Raw genomic sequence first — 23,602 nt, 5'->3', positions numbered from 1 at the left:
AGGTTTAAATGCCTAGATTACAAAAATAAATTGATGAGAATTGAGGCAATTGAACATTGAGTCAAGAAAGTCTCTTTCTTGCTATTGGTGGGGGTTTAGGGATCTTAGAGGCTACAGAGAACGATGAAGTGGAAGGAAAGTTAAATACACATTTGAGTAAGGTAATGAGAATTTATTTCACCAGATAAGGTAAAATCAAGTGATCTAATTTTGGAAAGGATTCGGAAAACCCCTTTCTTCTGAGACAGTAAATATACATCTTGGGACTAGATGGAGGAAAGTTCAGAGAGGTCACACACAGTGGTCTTTATTATAGCATTATACACATATGTCAGAGAGGTAATTACCTAGTTTTATTTATCCAATTCCTGAACCCTTCAGAAATGGATGGATAAGTTACTATTCAGGATAAAACCAGCCCTGGAAATGAAAGAAAGAGCCATTTTCTAAAGTTACAATGTAACTCTAAAGCCATCTAATGTATGTAATCATATTTATCAAAATAATGTTCGTATGCATTATTTTCCCCTCCAAATGAAACCAAATACAAAAAGTCCCCCTAACTGTCATCTTTTTAAAAGTAAATACATATTTATCTATTTTCTTTTTAAAGTTAAAATAAAGAAGTACTAATAGTATTTAGGAGAACTTAAAAAAGATATTTCCCTTTGTCTTAACTCAGATCCACCAGGTGGCAGTAAGTTTTTGTCCACAAACAGTTTTGAAGACTTTAACATTTGTAAAAATTATAAAATTGTATCATGTTAGAACTGTCTGCTTGTGATTCCGGCCCCGCTCTTTAGCAAAGTGCATGCATACATTCTGATGCCTACCAACACAGGTCACTGCTACTTCCATACACTGTTTCATGTATATATTCTCATTTGACTAGGGTAAAAGTATTTGTCAGGATATACAGAAATTATTTAATATGTAATATTGTTCCCCATTTTACTGAATGAATATTCAAAGGGGTACAAAATTTTTTTAAATTGCCAATATTTAGTCATTTTTTGAAGGATAAAAATTAATATTTTATCCTAATATTTTTGTCTATTCCTTGCCAACTGTGCTCTATTGAATCTCCTTTCTCTGCTTTATAGTGCCTTGTTTGTGAAAATGTGGTCCTAGAATCAGCAGCATTCCTAAGGAGCTTTTTAGAAATGCAGAATCTCTGGCCCAATCCCAGACTAACTTAATCATAGTTTTCATTTTAATGAGATCCCCAGGTGATTGATAAGCACATTAAAATTCGAGAAGCACTAGGCAGCAAATCCTTTAAAAACAACCTGAGCATCTTCTTTTTACTCATCTCATAGTGTGGGTTATTAAGTCTATCTAGTTGAACACTCCAATGTCAGTTCCAAGCAAATATTCTCTGGCTGAACTTGTGACTTAAGGAACTCTGAAGATGAAAGGTGGGGTTTGTTTTCAACCAGTTTTCCCCTCTCCTTTTGAGGCAGGAGAATAGGGTCTGGAGGCAGGGAACCTAGGGCTGTTTCATGCCAACTTCCTAGAGCTAGATTTAAAGGAAAACCCTAACTTTCCATGCCTAAATAACAAAAGTACCAGAGGATACTCCCTTTGCAAACCCTCGCCTTTTATTCCTGGCAGATTGGAAATTGGCTGTCGGCAACCAATCAGACTGATTGTGGGCTGAGTGTCCCTTTGCACCTTTGTAACTTTACCTTAGCCTGACTGGTTGCTTTTGGCAACCAATTGCGAGCCACCACTTCATTTATGTGAGGTGACCATGAAATGAAGTGGCCAATGGGAAGCCTCTGGGGGTATTTGGACCTGAGAAGATTCTGAGCCACTGATCGGGCCTGCTCCCACACTGTGAAGTGTACTTTCATTGTCAATAAACTCCTGCTTTTGTTCTTTAGTTGCTTCATTCTTTCTTTGCTTTACTAGGCGTTTTGTCCAATTCTTTGTTCAAAATGCCAAGAACTTGGACAACATGCAGTCATGACCCTCTACCAGGAACACTTTCAGGGCCTATCCCTCTAGTGTTGGGGACTGGGAGAGAAAAAAGAGATAAAAGGGATAAATTTCCCTTAACCGTACAATGAACGCTGCATCCAAATGTTCACTCACTCTTTAATGGGGCACACTGACTTCTCCTAGAAACTCTGAGACAGCTTCCCAACTACACAGTCCCTCAATCGACATGGGAGATGCACCAGTTGTAGCTAGCTCTATCTCTACTTACTCTCTTAGTTTCCTCTCCCAGAAGTAAATCCAGCCTCTTGCTGCTAGAATTTCTTTCCCCTCAGTGTCAAGACGCTTCAAACCTGGACAGCACTTTCTAAACGGCATCAATTGACCCATGAGAAACTTACACATCTTTGGTATCCTTGCTATGCCAAATGGTAAATGTTGTAGATTGCTTTATTTCAGCCCACTCTCTGGCCAGCTATTTCTCCAACTCCTGTTTCACGTAGGTACAAGGCAATATCAACAAGTTTGCTAGTGAATGAGATACCACTTTCCCTCTCTCACAGTCACCCTAGCTGATTCTGTTGGAGCCTTGTTCACTTGGGGTAGGGTGAGGCATAAAAAGGAAAGGTAAAGCCATAATACTCCCCAGGAACCTGGCTTTAGCGATTCTCTCAGGTGTTTTTCCTCTTCCCAAGTGTTGGGCTTATATGGTCTGAAGGTAGAGAGTTGGAGGTTTTGCATATAGTAGATCCCTTTTTGCCCAACTTTTATCCTTGGGTGAAAGAGTGGGTATCTGACCCCAAACGCTGGCAGCTCTTTAGAAGGTGAGGTACTTCATGCTCTTGTTCCCTATTTTAGATTTCAATCAGCATCTTCTTATACAGGTAGTAGCTGTATCTATTCTTGTGGGTTCTCAAGTATTCAATCACTAGAACAGTATTAGTCACATCATATTTCACTAACTGATTTTAGTTTGTTTCTCCTTTGTATTTTCATGCACATTACTAAGGCTACCCCTTGACAATAATCTGCCTGCAGTCATATTTAGGATAAAGATGATCCTAAAAATCTTCTTTCTGGCATTTCATTCCTTCATTATATCATTCATTCACCTCAAGCATTGGTGTTTTTTTGTTTTGAGACTGACTCACTGTGTCACCCAGGTTGGAGTGCAGCAGCGCGACTGGGGCTCACTGCAGCCTCCGCCTTCCAGGTTCAAGTGATTCTTTTGCCTTAGCCTCCCAGGTAGCTAGGACTACAGATGTGCACCACCACACTCAGCCAATGTTTTTGTACTTTTAGTAGAGATGGGGTTTCACTATGTTGGCCAGGCTGGTCTTGAACTCCTGACCTCAAGTGATCCACCTGACTTGGCCTCTCAAAGTGCTGGGATTACAGGTGTGAGCCATCACACCTGGCCTGGTTTTTATTTTTAAATTTTAATAATTTATTTTAGTGATGGGTTCTTGCTATGTTGCTCAGGCTATACCTGAACTCCTGGGCTCAAGCAATCCTCCCACCTCAGCTGGAACTATAGGTATGTGCCACTGTACCCAGCTCACCTCTGGCATTGAAATAGATGCTACACTTACAGTGGCAAAGAAAACACATGGCTCTTGCCCTTCTGGAGTTTACCATGTGGTGGTAGGGAAAATAGTTAATAAGAAAACAAATGCCAAACAAACACAAACATAATTTAAACTTAAAAGTATTATGGGGGAAACTGAACACAACAGAAGAGAATAATTGTGGATACTATGTGGTGGGGGGCAGGAAGGGGACCTCCTTGTAGTTAGATCTTTGAGATATGAAGGTTGAGAAGGAGCCAGCCATGAGAAAAGGTAGGAGGAGTCCAGGCAAGGGCACAATATCCATGAAAGCCTGAGAGCACAGAGAAATTAGCAAGGAACTGAAAGGCAGCAAAAATAGTAAGATATGGAGAGGTAGGGAAGGGCCAGATCAAACAGGTTATTGTGGCCATAATTAGGAATTTATATGTAATGGAAAATGATAAAAAGGGTTTTTGAAGAAAATAACATGACTTCATTTTTATTATCAAAATAATTTGGCTGCTCTGTGGACAACAGATTGAAGGGGGCATCCAAAATATATGTGATACAGAAGAAGAGACATCAGGTAGATAACTGGACATGTGTGTACAGAGCCCAAGGGAGAAGTGAAGGCTGGAGTTAAATATCTGTGAGTCATTTCAACTATTCCTAGGGTTCCAACAAGAAATAGTAAAGATCTACAACCACCATCATCACCACCTAACCTTTACATAGCAGTTTAATTTACCTTTGATCATCACAGTTCTCTGAAATGCTTATTCCTGTAACTTTACAGATAAGTACCTGAAGCTCAGAGGAATTACTTGATGTGCTGTCTCTCAGCATTAGTCAGAATTTAAGCCAAGAGTTTTGACCACAAAGTCTATAATACTACCTCAACTATGAGGCAGGGTTCTGTAGTTCTGTTTTAAAGGGACTAGGAAGAATATGAGTAACTGAATAAACTATGCAAGCTTTAACAAAATACTTAACCTTTAGTCCCTATTAAGAATATTTTAAAGCTTCCTGTTCTCCAATTCACCTTAAATTATGGTAGTAAAACTAGGAATGTCAGTGAATGGATGAGAGAGTTATTTGGAAAGAATAGATACAACTTTGTGACTGATGGGACATAGAAGTTAGGGCAAGAATTAGAGCAAGAGACATGAAAATTACCCAAAAAGGAATATCATTGACAAGAATAGACAATATTTCTATGGAATTTCTTATGTACTAGATAAAATTACACACACACACACACACACACAGTCTCAATTATGCTATGAGATAGGATTGTAATTACCCCATTTTGCAGATGAGGAAATTACTGAGAAATAACTTGCTCAAATCATGCAGATATTAGTGGTGAAGCTATGACTTAAATCCAGGCAGTTTAGTTCCTGATTCTGTACTCTTAACCACTATGCTACATTGCCTACCAACTGGGGGAAATCAGTTGACAGAGGAGTTGGAAATACTAAGTTTAAATGACAGCAAGGTTCACAAGGAGTGAACAGAATATCTGAAATTATGTTTAAGGCTATGGAATATAGATTTAGGATCTATGAAACTACGAAGCAGGATTTTTGTTTTACGGAAATGTGAAATCTGGAAGTTGGAAAAGCTATTGGAAATATCCAATACAGGCCAGGCACAGTGGCTTGCGCTTGTAATCCCAGCACTTTGGTGGCTGAGATGGGTGGATCACTTCAAGCCAGGAGTTCAAGACGAGCCTGGACAACATAGTGGAACCCTGTCTCTACTAAAAATACAAAAATTAGCTGGGTGTGGTGGTAGGCATCTATAATCACAGCTACTTGGAAGGCTGAGGCAGAAGAATTTCTTGAACCTGGGAGGCAGAGGTTGCAGTGTGCTAGGATCATGAGACTTCTCAAGCTGGCAACAGAAGAGACTTTATCTCAAAAAAAGAAAAAAAAAAGAAAAGAAAAGAAAAAAAAGAAATATCCAATACATTTTTTTTTTTTTCTTGGAGAGACTGTGGGGAGAAAGGAGAAGCTGTGAACTGAACCATGGGAAATGTTCAAGCAGTGAGAGAGGACTGAGCAGAAAAACGGGGGATTATCAACAGGTCTTGGTAAATAATTAAACAGAGTGAGAGAGGGAGGAGTCAAAGATGGACATGGTTTGATCTTGGTGACTGAGAGGACAATGAAATCATTAAAAAGGGCAAAGGAATTTTTTAAGATATATGTTCTAGATGATGGGGAAGGTAAGGAGAGATCAGTGTCTTTAAAATAAAATTCAAACCTCTATCCTAGGGAAAGCATTCAAACCCTCTCTTGTCTGGCTGCAACCTACCTTACAGGATTATTAACTTTGCCTCCTGTCTTGCTACCTACCTCTTGTCAGCCAGGACTCTTGACTCCATGTGAAAGAAAACTTCTCACTGGTTTAAGCAATAAAACAGATGCAAGAATTTACTGACTGGTTTAACTGAAATTTCCAGAGGAATCTAATCCACATTGGTTTCAGGGCCTCAAACATGTCTTTAAGCCAAACCTCTGTCTTCAAATCTGCTTTTTTCCATGTTGCCTTCTTAGAATTCACGTGTGGAAAGATGGCTCCAGGTCTCCATTCTCCCACATTTAAACCCACTGATAAAGAGGTAACACACTTCTTAGGAACTGTAGTTTACAACAGAGGATTAAAACACAAATATGCTTTACCTCTGTGTCCTGCTCAGACCAAATGGACTGAGAGTGGATAAAGGATAGTTCTTCAAAGGAAATTATCAGAATAGGGAATGAATGCTGAACAGGCAAAAATGTCGACCGGGATCTCTTCTGCTATATGATGGAGTAAATTAATGAATCATGTTTTCCCACTCCTGACAGAAAAATCCTCAGGTGAAGCAAACAGGGATCTGAATAAGTGCTTCAGTTTGATGTTCTTTTGCCCTGAGCATACAGCAAGAATTGAAAATGTTTACTGAGGTGAATGTTACCTTAAAGGGAGGATTTTATAGCCAAAACAGTAAAGCGTATTTTTTGAAACAAGAAGATGGCTTCTACTTCAAATCCAAAGGACATTCATTTAAACATAGGAAATACTAGGAATTAAGACTGTAAAGATCTTCTTTCCAGTAGAAGCACTGAAATGTGCTTTCTCCTGTGGACCAAGGATACCTTAACGCATCAAGGGAAGTAATTTCCTCAAGATAAGTAGTAGTCACACGTTGTTCCAATGAGGAAATCCATGCAAATTAGGGTCCTGGTTTATTTCCCATACTTCATTCCCCATCTTCCATTATACTGCCACTTAGTTTTTAATAAAAGGCCAGGGGAAAATCTCCAAATAAGCAAATACATCCTGACCTCCTTTCGCTTCCCTCCTCCGGGCGGATACCCGGAGACAGGGCGCATGCCCGGTCTCCCAAGCCCACCCACCAATAAGAAGCAAACCAAGCCGCGCTCCTTCAGGAGATGGGAGAGGATGTCACAGGCGGTCCGGGCGCCTTCGCAACTCTTCTCTCCCAGCACCAGGAGAGAAAACGCGAGTGATGCCACTGGGGGAAAATGTCTCCTGCCAACACCCGAAAAATGTAACCTGGCGTCGGCAGTGTTTTGCTTGGGAAGGGAGAGCGGGTTCCCTTTCTGGCCTCCGGATCCCTCATCCGGCAGGAAGCTCTTTCTCCTCCTTCTCGCCCCCGGCAAACGGGGTGAAAGCCAAAGAGCCTCCAAGACCTGAGGCTAGCGCTCCGCCGGCCGGCCGCGCCCTCTACCCAACCAAGCCCCGCCTCCCCAGCTTTCTAGTAACCGGCGCCCTTCCCCGCCGGGGCAGGGAACCGGGCGCCTGGCGGTTTCAGCCCAAGGGAGCGGGAGTCTCTTCGGGCGGCCGGGATCCCCTGGCGCGGCTCCGCGCTGCCTAACGGGGCAAGTCGCATGCGCACCGAGCCGCGCCGGGGAAAGGGAGAGTGAGGGGAGGGGCGAGCGCAGAACCTCCGCCGGCTGTCGGAGCCCGCGGGGTCGCTGACGACGCATGCGCCGGGAGGGGGCGCAATCACGGACTCGGCCTGCGGCTGCCGGTTTGAAAAAGGAAACCCCGGATAACGAGAGCGCGAAGGAAATCTGTCCGCCGCTGCAAGCGCTCCCGGTGAGTGGCGCCCGCCGGGTGGGCCCGGGGCCTGCCGTCCGCCGGTTGGCTTCCCTGGCGGCGCATGCGCGCTCCCGGCCGGTGGAGGAAGGGAAGGGAAGGGAGGGGGAGGAGGAGTGGGCCACAGTAGCGGCGAATTTTTGGGGGGGGTTGGTGGGGGGCGCCACTCACAGCCCCAGGTGCTGCTGGAGGTGGAAGCCGCGCCGCCCCCTGCACACAGGCAGGGTAGTGGTTCCGAGTCACCGCAGCGAGAGACCTGGGTGGGGGAGGGAAGAAGCCGGAGCTGCCGCAAGCCACAAGGTGAGGGCGCGGGGAAGGGGAGGGAGCGGGGGGCGGTGTGTGTGTGGGGCCGGGGGGCGGCGGCCAACGTTGGGGAAGGCGGGAGCTGAAGCCCAAGTTTGGCGTCTCATTCTAGCTTGTCTTTTCCCAGGACTTGGGGCGGAGGCCTGCCCTGCCTGAGAGGCCCTCTGGGGCAGCTGGGGTTACCTGCGGGGCAGGGGCGGAATTGGGGTGCCTGGCGGGGCAGGGTTGCTTGAGGGCGCCCAGAGCTGCGGCCCATTTCAGCAGCTGGGAGGCGGGGAATGCCGGGGACTGGGTGCCGAGAAAGCTTTCGCTGGGGACCCGCTAGGCCTTGTGACCCACTTTATTCCTGTCACCACTCGGGCACGTTTGGAGCGGCGCCCAATGGGGCGTCGGGGCGGCCAGCTCCTCCGGGGATCCCCCGCCCTCCCGGCGCCCGGCCCTCGGCGCCGCGGTCCGCAGTCCGAGCGGCAGCCGTTGCCGCCCTAGGGCTGGTTCCGTTAGTGGTCGTGGTTCCGGGGTTCCGTCCCTGGGCAGCGCGCGGCTCCGAGCGTCTGACTCCAGCGACCGCGCGGGTTCGAGGGTTGGCGGCAAGGCGCTCGGTTTCTCTTCTTCCCTCCACCCGCGCTTCCCGCTCCCCGTCACTGCCGCTGGAGTTTGTAGATTTCTTTCCGCCGGTGAAGCTAGGTTTTCTGGAGTTGGCCCTGGCGCTCTGGCCCCTGGAGTGTAATTTCCTACACGCAGCGCCGCAGAGTTTATATTCTTTGAAAGTGTTTGTCGCTGTGTAGAAGTCATTTTGTTGATGGTAGGTGAGCCTAATTCTGCAAGATAAAAGCCTCAGTCTCTGACCTGGCAGATGAAAGATCAAATCAGGTTGTGGTTTCATGCAATTAGAATGCCATGCTATACGACTTTAAGACTTTTTAGCTTTCTTTAAAAAATAAAAAATTTTTACACTGGAAGAAAAGCACAAGAAGTAAAGAAACTTTTACAGTCGTTGATTTGACTATAACCCTGATCCCGCAAATCAAGGGTAATTTCGCTGTGAAGATTGCATTCTGGTTTGTCTTTAAGTGATTAGAGGAGAAAGTTGTGCAATATTCCCCTTTACCTGTTTGAAGATAAACATTCTTAAAAGGATGTAATTTAGATAATGAGTTGCTTTCTCTGAAACTTATCCCTTGGAACACCTCAAATCTGGTTGTTTTCAAATCTTGGGGGAAAGAAATTAATTCAAGCGTTAAGTGGTTGCCTGAATAGACTGTCCTTTAAAGGTTCGCCTGAAGAAAACAGACTGAAAATGTGCTAGAGCTAGGCATAATCAGTTATGAAAAAAGAATGAGGAAGCTTTCTGTGTTCTGACATGGAAAGATCTCAAAAATTTGTTAGGAATGAAAAAAGCAAGGTGTAGTAGTACATTGTGAATAGTGTGTTATGTTTTAAGGGCAAGGTGTAATACAAATTTACGTTTGTTCTTTATATAAAGAAATTCTAGAAGGATCTAGAAAACTAACAACAGTGGGGGAGAGGGAGAAATAGTCTAAGGAAATGGTGGGAAATGAGATGTACGATGTGTATGTCTTCATGTTTTCAAATCTTGTGTCCATTATGGACCCATAAATTGGATTAAACAGAAATCCTCCTCCCCCAAATTATGTGATTTTTGTTGCCTAATTTATGGTGATTTGGGTCATTTTCAATATGATTGTTTTTAATATTTTTTAGGAAAATCAACTAAAGTTTGGGATACATTTTATGGCTATTACACTTTAATTTTTAAGATGCCAAGATCTTAGACATTTATCTTTTAAAGATGTTTAGTTACATCTTGCCTCTCTAAAATATGTAATGACTGTTTACATTTGGCATCATGGCTGGATTATGCTGCTTTGAGAGTGTAGTTGGTGTTTCCCTTTTCTCTGTTTATCAGGAGTCATAGGTGTATAAAATTTTACTTAACCCCGAAGCTTCATGACAAACAATTGGAGGATATGAACATTTCCTTAAAATGCTAGCAGACTGGATTGTCCAGGTTACTTTGCTTTTCAGGCTGGGAAACTTTTCTTTTGAGGAAATAAAACATGAACCCCAGTGAAATGTAAAATGTGTGTGTGTGTGTGTGTGTATGTAGTTGTTTCTCATGAAAAAATGAAAGACAGTGTTCTGTTGGTGCAAAATCAACATTTTCTTAGGACTGGATTGTTGTAAACCTTTTTAATGAGGTTAAGACTGCACAGGCAGTTGTTAGAGGAGATATGATTTTGGAAAGGGACCCTCAAAACTCCCTCTGGTGACTAATACTGTATAATCAAAGTAGTGAATAGTGAGTAATGGGTTTCAGTTGCTGTGGACATTTTTGTAATATTACTAGTATTCCCTTTTATCTTGTAGGATAAGATACTTGTGTTATTTCTGTTTGATATGTTGTTTTTTCTAATAGACTTCTGCAAAATGGCACCTATTTTTTATTTGAATTCCATGTGGGTCCATTCAGTCTTTTTAAAAAATGGAATTACATTTCAAAATCTCTTTTTTTTTTTTTTTTTTTTTTTGAGATGGAGTCTCGCTCTGTCGTCAAGCTGAAGTTCAGTGGAACGATCTCGGCTCACTGCAGCCTCCACCTCCCGAGTTAGTAAATTGTTACTTGTAAAATGTTAAAAGAATACAATGTATATCTAATAAGTGACAACCCCTTTACATACTTCCACTTCTAGCTCACATTCCTCCCCAGAGGACTCTGGGGAGCACAGCTACTCGTATACCCTTGACTGAAGGGTATCACTGTTAACAGCACTGTATGATCTTCTAGATCTTTTCCCATGTATTGGCAAATATGTCCTTTCAGTCTTGAAAACTGAGTTGTCTTGAATGATCATCTGCTCTACCATTTTGCCTCTAGTATGGGCTCTGCTATTACCTAGAAGTCAGGGACATTACTTGGAGCATGTCAGAAAGCTTAACATCTGATATACGTCGTAGGTCATACTCATCTTTTCACTAGTGGGGGCCAGTTGTTATGGATGCATTTGCAGAGTTTGCAGGGAGGTCATACTGATGTGAGTTTTATCTAGTATAGATCGAATTCAACGTAAACTTTGAGAGGTCGAGGTTGGAAAATGGCTTGATCTCAGGAGTTCAGGACCAGCTTGGGCAACAGAGTGAGACCTCTTCACTACAATTTTTTTTTTTTTTTTTTTTTGATTAGCCAGATGGAGTGGAGCACACCATAGTCCCAGCTATTTGGGAGGCTGAGGTGGGAGGATCACTTGAACCCAGCAGTTCTAAGACCAGCCTCGGTGACAGAGTGACACCTGTTTTAAACAAAACCAAACCCCAAAAATACTTGGATTCCATGAATTTTATAGGACTCTGTTTTAACAGTCCAAGTTTTAGGGTTTTCTTGGCTTTTGACCTGATCAGTAGTGTATGGGATAAACTTTAATTTTTTTTCTTTTGTACTTGCTTGCAGACTACTACGAAAGCCTCCTCCCAGATTACACCAGCCTCTTCAGCTCCTGTTAAGCAGACTGTCCTTAACTAAGGGACACTGATACTGACTTGGATAAAATTTAGCTTTCGAAGGGGAAAGGAGAGAAAAGGTTCTTTGGTCTGGCTTGTGCTTAGCTGACAGCAGACAACTAGTATGCACTCCCCTCTCCTCCATCCACCCCCCTGCTTCTCTAATAGTTAGAGGTTTGTTTGTTTTAAACCAGTTTACAAAGTATTGCCAAACCTTAATTCTTTTTAGCTGATAAGAGTTTGCAAAAAGTTCAGATTATTGATCAAGACTATTTACTATACTGTGGGAGATACCTAGAAAGATGCAGTATAATTGACCCTGCCTTTAGTGGTTTGGAAATCTAGTATGATTAAAAGAGCATAGACATTATTATTTTTGTTGTTATTTGAGACAGAGTCTAGCTCTGTCACCCAGGCTGGAGTGCAGTGGCATGATCTCAGCTCACTGCAACCTCCGCCTCCCTGGTTCAAGTGATTCTCCTGCCTCAGCCTCCTGAGAGTAGCTAGGATTACAGGTGCCTGCCACCATGCCCAGCTAATTTTTGTAGTTTTAGTAGAAATGGTGTTTCTCCATGTTGGCCAGGCTGGTCTTGAACTCCTGAGGTCAGGTTATTGCCCGCCTTGGCCTCCCAAAGTGCTGGGATTATAGGCATGAGCCACCATGCCCAGCCGAAGATCATAGACATTGTAACACAAGGTAGAAAATGACAGATTTTAGAAGAAAACTATGTACAAGATTTGTAAGGGTGATCTTATTTCTGGCTGGTTTATTTTGGGGGGTAGGGTGGGAGAGGCATGGGGTTTTGAGGGAGAATATGTATGTCAACTTTTTAATTAGTTAAGAAAGAAAACAGCTCAGATCTTAGCTCTTGGTAATGTAAGGAGTTGTTACATTCTTTTAGTAGGCATCTGTGAGACTGATAGCTATTTTAACAGTTTTTTTTTTTTAAAGTTTTTAAGGTTTCCCACTGGAAAGAACCATTTGATGCATTATTTGATAATTATAATGTAATATCTTTCATCTTTAGATTTCTGGATTGCTAGAAAAATTAGGACATTAAAACCTATCAGTTAACTGTTGTCTACCATCAGATATGTCAGCCAGTGTTAAAGGAAAATTGTTTCCTCCTGTCTCATTCTTAAAGCATATATTTTGTCACCTCTTCCCCACATTTTTACTTCTAGTGCTGTGTCAAAATGCTTATTTGCTGTGACTATTTTAATAAAACAACATTGTGGGGGAAAAGTCAAAGTTCCACACTGTAGCAAAACCACCTTTTAATGTTTATTTCCTTATAGTTTTTTACAGATGCACAAAGTGAAATATTTTTTAAGTTTCTTTTAGGCGTTACACCAATGGCTGTTGCATTTTCTCCTTTTCTGAATCAAAAATTCTAGATGGAGTTGTATGAATTATTTATAGAACACTCAAGTGTCAGAGCAATATAATTATTACTAATTGCCTATAATTACATAATAGCATTTATATTTACACGCTGCTTTACGACTGTTTGTTAAAAACCCTATTAGGTGTAACTTCTGTGAAATAGGTGGATAAAGAGATTCCTATTTTTCTCCATTTTTTTTTTGATTATGCAAATGTTAAATTATTTAAACTTATTCTCATAGCCTCAACTTTGAGTTATTACTTTAGATTTATATTTCACAGAGCTGTAATTCTGCTAATTTTAAGTCTTAGAAGTCTACAGAAAGAAATCACTTGCGAAAAATGAAATTTTATGAATTACTTTGTCTCAAAGTGTGCTGTTTTGGATATAATTCACTTTTCATTTTTCAGAAACGTTTTCGTTTTTACATCAATGACAAATATTAAGTCAAAAAGTTTCTTTTTCAAAGAGTCCACATTCAGGTATTTGCATTTTTAATTTTAATCCCAAATAGTGGAAAATGGGATGTGAGGGCGATCTGGCTGTGACGTTACCCCATTGATCACCAGGGTTGATTTGGCTGATCTGGCTGGTTTGGCAGCTGTCCCCTTCCTCCCTCACCACTCCATGTGCGTCCTTTACCACTCCATATGGGTCCCTTTCTAGGCTGTGTGCTCGATTGAAGAGGACGACCAACCCCGATAGAGGTGGAATGGTCTTTGGTCAAGGGTCTAAGAGTAGCTGTGTTACCCTGCTAGAACCGCCAAACAAGCTCTCAAGGTCCAAACAGTGGAAAATGAAAGTTCAGGTTGATTCATGTTGGCAGGTTTTTGTATTAAAAAAAAATTTAAAAACACAAATGGGGTTATACCAATAAATGTTTGCCCTCCTCTCCCCTCCCCTCCCCTCTTGCCCCTAGTTATAAAAATAGCACATCCCTAATGTAGAAAACTGGGGAAACACTAAGAAAGCATAGATTACATTTTAGGCTGGGTGTAGTGGCTCATGCCTGTAATCCCAGCACTTTGGGAGGCTGAGGTGGGTAGATCAAGTAACTTGAGGTCAGGAGTTTGAGACCAGTCTGGCCAACATGATGAAACCCCGTCTCTACTAAAAATATAGAAATTAGCCAGGCATGGAGGTAGGTGCCTGTAATCCCAGCTACTTGGGGAGGCTGAGGCAGGAGAATCAATTGAACCCAGGAGGCAGAGGTTACAGTGAGCAAAGATCACGCCACTACACTCCAGCCTGGGTGATAGATTGAGACAGTCTCAAAAAAAAAAAAAAATTTTAAAAAAATTTCATGGCCGGGCGCGGTGGCTCAAGCCTGTAATCCCAGCACTTTGGGAGGCCGAGGCGGGTGGATCACGAGGTCGAGAGATCGAGACCATCCTGGTCAACATTGTGAAACCCCGTGTCTATTAATACAAAAAAAAATTAGCTGGGCACGGTGGCACGTGCCTGTAATCCCAGCTACTCAGGAGGCTGAGGCAGGAGAATTGCCTGAACCCAGGAGGCGGAGGTTGCGGTGAGCCGAGATCGCGCCATTGCACTCCAGCCTGGGTAACAAGAGCGAGACTCCGTCTCAAAAAAAAAAAAAAAAAAAAAAAAAAAAAAAAAAAAAAAAAAAAAAAAAATTTCATTAGAGATCCTACCACCAAGAGTGCTGTTGTTAATCTTCTATATTATCTGTCTGCTTCCTGCATTTTGTTTAGCCATTATATAAGTATATGTACTTATATGATGTTATGGGCTCATAATGTAGTTCACTGTGGTTTACTGTAGTGCAAGCTGTTCTGTTCACTTAACAGTGAATTATCAGCCAGGCGCTGTGGCTCACGCCTGTAATCCCAGCATTTTGGGTGGCCGAGGCAGGTGGATTAGCTGAGGTCTAAAATTCGAAACCAGCCTGACCAACATGGTGAATCCCCATCTCTACCAAAAATACAAAGTTAGGGACACCTGTAATCCCAGCTACTTGGGAGGCTGAGGCAGGAGAATCACTTGAACCCGGGTGGCGGAGGTTGCAGTGAACTGAGATTGCACCATTGCACTCCAGCCTGGGTGACAGAATAAGCCTGTCTCAAAAAAACAAAAAACAAAAAGTCCAGTGAATCAACATATTTTCATGTCAGTATTTTTCTGCTGTGTGATTATTTTTAGTAGGTAGTAGCATTCTCATCTCTGTGTAATAATTTACTTATCAATCTTCTGTTGGACTCTGAAGTTGTTTTCAATTTTTAGAATAATACTGTCACTTCCCTATGTTACGCATTTTGATACTGGCCTACCCACTATCAGTGATTTTTTCTAATTTTGTTTCTCTGAAAATATCTCAATTTCACCTTTTTTTTTTTCTTTTTTATTTTGAGACAAGGTCACACTCTGTCACTCAGGCTAGAATGTAGTGGTATCAACATGGCTAACTGTAGCCTCAACCTTTTGGGCTTAGGCAATCCTTCCACCTCAATCTCCTCAGTAGCTGGAACCACAGGCACATGTCACATTGCCCAGCTAATGTTTTAGTTTTTTGTAAAGACAGAGGCTTGTCATGTTGCCCAGGCTGTTCTTGAACTCCTGAGCTTAAGAGATCCTCCCACTTTGGCCTCCCAAAGTGCTGGGTTATAGGTGTGAGTCAGCATGCATGGCAGTTTCACTTTTTTTGAAGTGGTTTGTGTTTTGTTTTTTTGTTTTTTTTGAGGCAGAGTGTTGTTCTGTTGCCCAGGCTGGAGTGCAGTGGCGCAATCTCGGCTCACTGCAACTTCTGCCTCCCAGGTTCAAATGATTCTCGTGCAACAGCCTCTTGAGTAGCTGGGATTACAGGCATGTGCTACCATGCCCAGCTAAATTTTTAAATATTTTTAGTAGAGACGGGATTTCACCATGTTGGCCATGCCAGTCTCCAAACTCATGGTCTCAAGTGATCTGCCCACCTTGGCCTCCCAAGTGCTAGGATTACAGGCATGAGCCACCATGCCTGGCCTGAAGTGCGTTTTCACTGGATATAAAGTTCTAAGTTGGTAGTTATTTTCTTTCAACACGTTAAGAATGTTTGGGTGCTTTCTGGCTTCCTTTCTTTTTGTTGAAGTCAGCTACCAGTCTTACTGAAGGTAATGTATTAGCTATATTCTTGCTGAGGATAATTGTCTTTTATGTTTCTTTGGCTACTTTTAAGACTCTGTCTTATTTTTAAAGCACTTTGACTATTATGTGGTTATCTTTGTCGCTTTATGTTTTTGTGTTCAGATGTGGTTTTCTTTTTCGCTTTATGTTTATAGAGTTATTTGAATCTGTAGCTGGATGCCTTTTAGTTTTGGAAAGTTCTGTTATCACCTTTTCATATATTACTTCTGCTCCTGTTTTCCTTTCGGGTCCTAATTATCCGTATATTAAACTTAATTATCGTGTTCCACATGTTGCATTTTTTTTCTTTGTTTGGATATTTTCTATTGACCTGCCTTCCAGTATGCTAAAACTGTCTTCTCTTTTGTCCAAACTAATCTGTGTTTTTAATTTTACATTGTAATTTTGAGTTCTAGAGTATTCCTTTGATCTTATTTTAAAGACCTGTAATAGACCTCAGTTCTCTTGAACATGCTAATTATAGTTATTTCAATGCTTGTCTTTTCCAATATCGGCATCATCTATTGGTCTGTTTATCTTGTTTGTTTTTCTGTTGGTTATTGATCATATGATTGTATTGTCCTGTCTCTTCACATGCCTGGTAAGTTTTCCAAGGAACTTATCCATTTCATCTAACTTGTTGCATTTATTGGCAAAAAAGTTGCTTATAATATTTTATTACTGTTCTTTTAATATCTGTAGAAAGTGTAATAATCTAATATCTGTATAACCTGTAGAGATTTAATATCATTCCCAATAGTGGTAATTTGTCTCTGCTCTCCTTTTCCCTGATCAGTCTGGCTAGAAGTTTATTAATTTTATTGAGGTTCTTGAAAAGTTAACTTTTAGTTGAACTGACTGCCTGTAGATTTTCTTGTTTCTGCCCTAATCTTTATTTCCTTTCTTCAGCTTACTTTGGGTTTAATTTGTTTTCTTTTTCTAGTTTCTTAAGATAGAAGCTTAGGTCATTGCTTTGTGACCTTTTTTCTTTTCTAATGTAAGCATGCTATAAACTTCCCTTTAATTGTTTATAATTTATTTATTTGTTTTTTGAGACAAGGTCTCACTACTGCTCAGGTTAGAGTACAGTAGTATGATCATGGCTCACTGCAGCCTTTACCTGTCTGGCTCAAGTGATCCTCCCACCTCAGCCTCCTGAGTAGCTGGGATTGCAGGCATGTGCCACCATGCCTGGCTAATTTTTTATTTTTATTTTTATTTTTTTGAGACTGTGTCGCACTCTGTTGCCCAGGTTTGAGTGCAGTGGCACAATCACGGCTCACCACAGCCTCCTAAGTTCCAGAACTACAGGCATGTGACACCATGCCTGGCTAATTGTATTTTTTATAGAGACAGGGTTTCACTGTGTTGCCCAGGCTGGTCTTGAACTTGAGCTCAAACAGTCCACTTGCCTCAGCCTCCCAAAGTGCTAGAATTACAGGTATAAGCCACTGTACCTGGCCAGAGTTTATTAAAATTTTTTCTGGAGATAAGGATGTCACTATGTTGCCCACATTGGTCTTAAACTCCTGAGTTAGTTCAAGCAATACTCTTTCCTTGGCCTCCTAGAGTGCTGGGATTACAGATGTGAGCCACCATTCCTGGCTGTTTCCAATTTTTTTATATATTATCGTTTCATTTTCATTCCATTCAGAATACTTCATAATTTCTTTTCTGTTGTCTTATTGCGTCTGTAGTTTATTTATTTATAAGTGTGTTATATAGTTTTCAAATATTCAAGTATTTTCCAGAGATCATTGTTATTTTTAATTTAATTCCATTGTAATGAGATAATTTTAAATTTATTTGGATTTATTTTATGGCCTAGAATATATTCTATCATGGTAAGTATTCTTCACGTGCAGTTGAAAATGTGTGTTTTGTTGTTGGGTGGAGTGTTCTATAAATGTCAGTTAGGTCAAGTCTGTTGATTGTTTTGTTTGTGTTTCATAATTTTTGATTGAATGCCAGTTCATTGTGTAGTAAAAAAAAATTAAGCATTACCAGATAATGGTACATTTTGCTGGGCTGGAAGAGAGGTGGGGGAATGGGAGGTTCATCTTCTGTGCATATAGGCTAGAGAGCTGTATTAGTCTGTTTTCATTACTATAAAAGAATACTTGAGACTGGGTAATTTATAAAGAAAAGAGGTTTAATTGGCTTACAGTTCTGCAAGGTATACAGTAAGCATGGTGCTGGCATCTGCTTATAGACTTTTGAACAACCAGATCTTGTCTGAACTCACTTATCACCAAGGAGATGGTACTAAACCATTCATGAGGGATCTGCCCACATGATCCAGTTGCCTCTTACTGGGCCCCACTTCCAACATTGGAAATTACATTTACATTTCAACGTGAGATTTGGAGGGGACAAACATCCAACCCATATCAGGAGTCCATCATCTTAAATTATGTGGAAGCTGGGTTGCTATTTTAGTAGTTTGTTATCCTTATTTTTCCAGGTGTTATCTTCTAAGACTTTCATTTTAAACCCTATTGATCTTGTCCTTTTAGCAGTGTCAAAGGTGGGAAATTCACTTTGCTTTTCAAAGTTTTTCAGTTAACTTTGTAGCCTTTTATCCTGCACAGTTTTAAAATGCAGCAAATATGCTGAGGGGAGATATCACCCTTAAGCTTGAGGTCCCTGTGTGAAACTTATTAGGAGCATTAGTCTCCTAGTTTTGTTATACCAGCCCTATGTGAACACCAAAAGCTGTCCTGGCTTCTGTGTTCCTCAGCAACAATATTTTACACAGGTCAGTCCTCAATTTTCAGCCTCTAGCCCAAGCCATAATTAGGAAATACTCACAGGGAAAAGACAGATGCTGGAAAAGATTCTCCCCATCTCTGAGGCAGAGGTGGCAGTGAGCCGAGATCGTGCCATTGCACTCCAGCCTGGGCGACAGAGCAAGACTCCATCTCAAAAAAAAAAAAAAAAAGGAGTCTCCCCATCTCTGGAATTTTAGACCTTCTTTCCTATGCTTCCATAGCTCTCCACTACCTTTAAAAATATGATTTTTATAATTCATTTAGCTTTTTACGTTGTTCTTACGAAGAATATTGGCCTGCTTCAAACTAGTTTGGCCTGGTTCAATCTAGTTCATTTTACCTAAGTACAATTTCCTGTTACTATTATTGCAGAGATAGAATCTGTCTTTGTTCCCCAGGATGGTTTTGAACTCCTGGGCTCAAGTGATTCTCCCACTTTGGCCCCCCAAAGTGCTAGGATTACAAGCACTAGCCACTGTACCAGGCCCCTGTTATTTTTTTTTTTTTTTTTTTTTTTTTTTTGAGACGGAGTTTCGCTCTTGTTACCCAGGCTGGAGTGCAATGGCGCGATCTCGGCTCACTGCAACCTCTGCCTCCTGGGTTCAGGCAATTCTCCTGCCTCAGCCTCCTGAGTAGCTGGGATTACAGGCGCGCGCCACCATGCCCAGCTAATTTTTCGTATTAGTAGAGACGGGGTTTCACCATGTTGACCAGGATGGTCTCGATCTCTTGACCTCGTGATCCACCCGCCTCGGCCTCCCAAAGTGCTGGGATTACAGGCTTGAGCCACCGCGCCCGGCCCCCTGTTATTTTTAAGGTGCAGAATGCTTAATATTTATGAGCTCTTTTATATAGTGTTCTTTAGGTATTTTGTTGTTGGATTTCAGTTTTTGATGTAGTGTATTTTTTAAAATTGATTTTTATTGGAGTATAATGTATGTATGTTAAAATTTGCCCAGTTTAAGTATGCAGATTGGGTTTTGACAAGCCTAAACATTCTTGTAACCATCACAATCAAGAAACAGAAAAAAAAAATTTATATACTGTTATGGGGTCTTGCTGTATTTCTCAGGTTGGAGTGTAGTGGCAATATAATGAGGCCTTTGGCTCTCCAAAAAAATAGAAAAAAAGTAGCCAGATGTGGTGGCGTGTGCTTGTGCTTCCAGCTACTCGGGAGGCTGAGAAGGGAGATTGCTTGAGCCCAGGAAGTTGAGGCTACAGTGAGCCATCGATTTTGCCGCTGGACTTCAGCTTAGATGATAAAGCAAGACTGTCTGAAAAAAAAAATTGTCACTTTATACAAAAAAGGCTGCTGAGATTTTGTTTAGGGTTGTATTTACTCTATAGGGAAAATTGGTATCTTAGCAACATTGAGTCTTTTGATCCTTGAACACAATATACCTCTCCATTCACTTAGGCCTTTAATTTTTCTCAGCAGTTAGTATACCTTTAATGATGGTCTTTATCTACTTCATTCAGCAAGTACTTATTGAGCATCTGCTCTGTGCCAGGTACTGTTCTATTTGCTGGGGAACAAAGGAGATGTAAAAGCCCTGCCTTCGAGGAGCTTATGTTCTAACTGAAGAAACCAGATGAGAAATTAGTGAGTTAAATATATGCTAGATGGGTATTTGTACTGTAGAGAAAACCAAATCAAGGCATAGGGGATTAGAGTCTGTGAACATGTGGGGATAGAATAGTTATCTTAGTTTTGGCTGCTTTAACAAAAATACCATAGGTTGTGTGCTGTTGAATTTGGTTTGCTAGTATTTTTTTTTTAAGACTAAAACAAATCAGTATTCATTAGGTTTATTGCTGTAGTTTTCTTTTTTTGTGGTATTTTTGTCTGGTTTTGATATCAGGATAATGCTGGCATTTTAGAATGAGTTTGAAAATGTTCTCTCCCATTTAGTTCTTTGGAAGACTTTGAGGAAGATTGGCTTGGTGATAGTTGAGAGTAGAATAAGCACTCGTTTCAAGTTTGGTATTGTTCCCTTGATGCCCCATTTGACTCATTGTGTATTACAAACTATAATTATTACTTCAGTCCTGGTAATCATAGAGTAGTACAACCTAGATTGAATGGCAAACAAATGTACAAAACATTTTATTACTATTGGATTCTTTGAGTATTAATATTTTATATATTAATGCTTTGTATATTAATGTTTTAACATTTCAAGGAAAACATCAAGGGTTTACTGAAAAGCAGAAGTTTTGGAATGTGTCTTGAGTTTAGTAAACAGGTATCCACTCTTCCTACATCTTAAGCACTTTATATTTATTTTTTTGAGGTGGAGTCTCACTGTGTTGCCCAGGCTGGAGTGTAGTGGCGCAATCTTGGCTCCCTGCAACCTCTGCCTCCCAGGTTCAAATGATTCTCCTGCCTCAGCCTCCCAAGTAGCTGGGATTATAAGCATGTGCCACCATACCTGGCTAATTTTTTTTTATTCCTTTTTTTTTTTATTTTGCCCAGGTGATTGGACTGAAGGCCTGGCTAATTTTTATGTTATTATTAGAGATGGGGTTTTGTGTTGGCCAAGCTGATCTCAAACTCTTGACCTTAGGTGATCCACCTGCCTCAGCCTCCCTAAGTGCTGGGATTACAGGTATGAGCCACTGTGCCTGGCCTTTAACAAGCACTTTGTAATGGATTTATGAACAATCATAAAAATCTTTAGTCAGTGAAATGATTTAAATTACTTTCTAGCCAGAAAAATATTCTAATATACATCTAAAATACTTAATTAAAAAGTGTTGAAAAAATATTTGGAGATCAAAACTTTTAGGTCATTATAAAGTAAATTAGTAACCTCACATTTTGGCTTCAATCTTTGGCATGTGGATATTCAGTTTTCCCAACACTGTTTATTGAAGAGACTGTTTTTTTCTCCATTGGGTAGTTTTGGCACCCTCGTCGCAAGCCATTTGGTGGTATGTGCAAGAGTATTTCTGTTCTGTTCTGTTGGTCTGTAGTTGTGTCTTTATGTCAGTACCACACTGTCTTGATTACTGTTGCTTTGTAGTGTGTTTTGAAATAAAGTATAAGGTCTTCAAATTTTTCATTGTTTTTCAAGATTGTTTTGGCTACTTGGGGGTCCTTTGAGATTCTATATGAATTTTAGAATGGTTTTGTTCCTATTTCTGCAAAAAAATGTCACTGAGAATTTGATAGGGAATCTATAAGCAATCTTGCTTATGGACATTTTAACAGTATTAACTCTTTGAGTTTAAAAACATGGGATGTTTTTCCATTTATTTGTATCTCTGATTACTTTTAGCAATTTTTTTGTGGTTTTCAGAGTACAAGTCTTATCTCCTTGGTTAAGTTTATTCCTATTTTATCCACCCTAACCTCTCCCCCTTGAAAAAAAAAGAGAGATGGGGTCTCTGTCACCTAGACTGGAGTACAATGGCACAATCATGGCTCACTGTGACCTTGAACTCCTGGGCTCAAATGATCCTCCTGTCTCAGCCTCCCAAGTTGCTGGGACTAAAAGTACATGCTTCCACGCTCAGCTAATGTTTTATAGAGATGGGGTCTCAAATTCCTGGTTTCAAGCAATCCTCCTACCTCTGCCTCCCAAAGTGCTAGGATTACAGGTGTGAGCCACCATCCTTGGCTTTTCCTTTTTTGATACTATAGTAAATGGGATTGTTTTAAATTTTCTTTTCCAGTTCATCATTGTTAATGTATAGAAACACAACTGATTTTTGTTTATTGATTTTGAATCCTGAAACTTTGCTGAAATCATGTATTAGTACTAACAGTTTTTTTTTGTGGATTCTTCCTTAGGGCTTTCTGCATATAGATCATGTCATCTGTATACAGAGATAATTTTCTTTCTTTCATATATGAGTGCCTTCTATTTATTCTTCTTGCTTAATTGCTCTGTCTAGGACTTCTAGTACTATGTTGAATAGAAGTGGTGAAAGTAGTCATCCTTGACTTGCGCCTGATCCTAGAAGTGTTAGGTCTTTTACCATTGAATAGGATGTTAGCTGTGGGATTTTCATATATGACATTTATTATGTTGAGGTAGTTTCCTTCCATTCTTCATTTGTTGAATCTTGTCAAATGCTTTTTTTCATCAACTGGACTCCTGGTTTTTGTGCTTCATTCTATTAATGTGGTATATTACACTGATTGATTTTTGTATATTGAACCATCCTTGCATTTCTGGTATAAATCCCACTTTGTCATGATATGTAATCCTTTTAATGTATTGTTGAGTTTGGTTTGCTGGTAATTTTTTTTTTTTGAAAATTTAAAAAATCAATATTCCTATTGTTATTGCTGTGGTTTCTTTTCTTGTGTCTTTGGTTTTGATGTTTTGATATCAGGGTAATGGTGGCTTTTTAGAATGAGTCTGGAAATATTCTCTCCCATTATTTCTCTGGAAGAGTTTGAGGAGGATTGGGTTAATTCCTTTTTTTTTTTTTTTTTTTTTTGAGACAGACTCTCGCTCTGTCACCAGGCTGGAGTGCAATGGCATGATCTCAACTCACTGCAACCTCCACCTCCCGGGTTCAAGAGATTCTCCTGCCTCAGCTTCCCAAATAGCTGGGACCAAATAGCTGGCATGTGCCACAATGTTCAGCTAATTTTTGGTTTTAGTAGAGATGGAGTTTCACCATGTTGGCCAGGATGGTCTTGATATGTTGACCTCATGATTTCCCCGCCTTGGCCTCCCAAAGTGCTGGGATTACAGGAGTGAGCCACTATGCCTGGTTAATTCTTTTAAATGATTGGTAGAATTCTCCAGTAAAGCTCCTAGGCCTTTTTTGTTTTGTTAAGATCTGCTTTTTTTATTTCTTGATTTATTAACTTCAAATTATGTCTGTTGACTCACTGCTAAGAAAGATGAGGATTTAGCTCACTTACACTTAATCATTG

The 23,602-nt window shown here is 40.7% G+C and overlaps 1 protein-coding gene across 6 annotated transcripts in view; it reads left to right on the top strand.

The window, feature by feature from the left end:
- CLOCK (clock circadian regulator) overlaps window positions 1-23,602 on the top strand; it is a 141,441-nt gene that overhangs the window by 23,915 nt on the left and 93,924 nt on the right. For 3 of the 6 annotated variants that reach the window (XM_064367271.1, XM_064367242.1, XM_064367269.1), the window contains exon 1: window positions 7,534-7,604. The exons of 1 other annotated variant lie outside the window; for it this stretch is intronic. The gene's annotated coding sequence lies outside the window, so the exon portion shown is untranslated. Of the gene's footprint in view, window positions 1-7,533; window positions 7,605-7,754; window positions 7,905-20,285; window positions 20,309-23,602 lie in introns of those variants that run through there. 2 more of the 6 variants (XM_064367254.1, XM_064367261.1) reach the window with 2 other exon arrangements.

This window comes from Aotus nancymaae, unplaced genomic scaffold (genome assembly GCF_030222135.1).
Source record: "Aotus nancymaae isolate 86718 unplaced genomic scaffold, 86718_ANA_hifiasm-v0.15.2.pri h1tg000006l, whole genome shotgun sequence".
Classification (NCBI taxonomy): domain Eukaryota; kingdom Metazoa; phylum Chordata; class Mammalia; order Primates; family Aotidae; genus Aotus; species Aotus nancymaae.
This window is presented reverse-complemented; position numbering and strand designations above follow the sequence as displayed.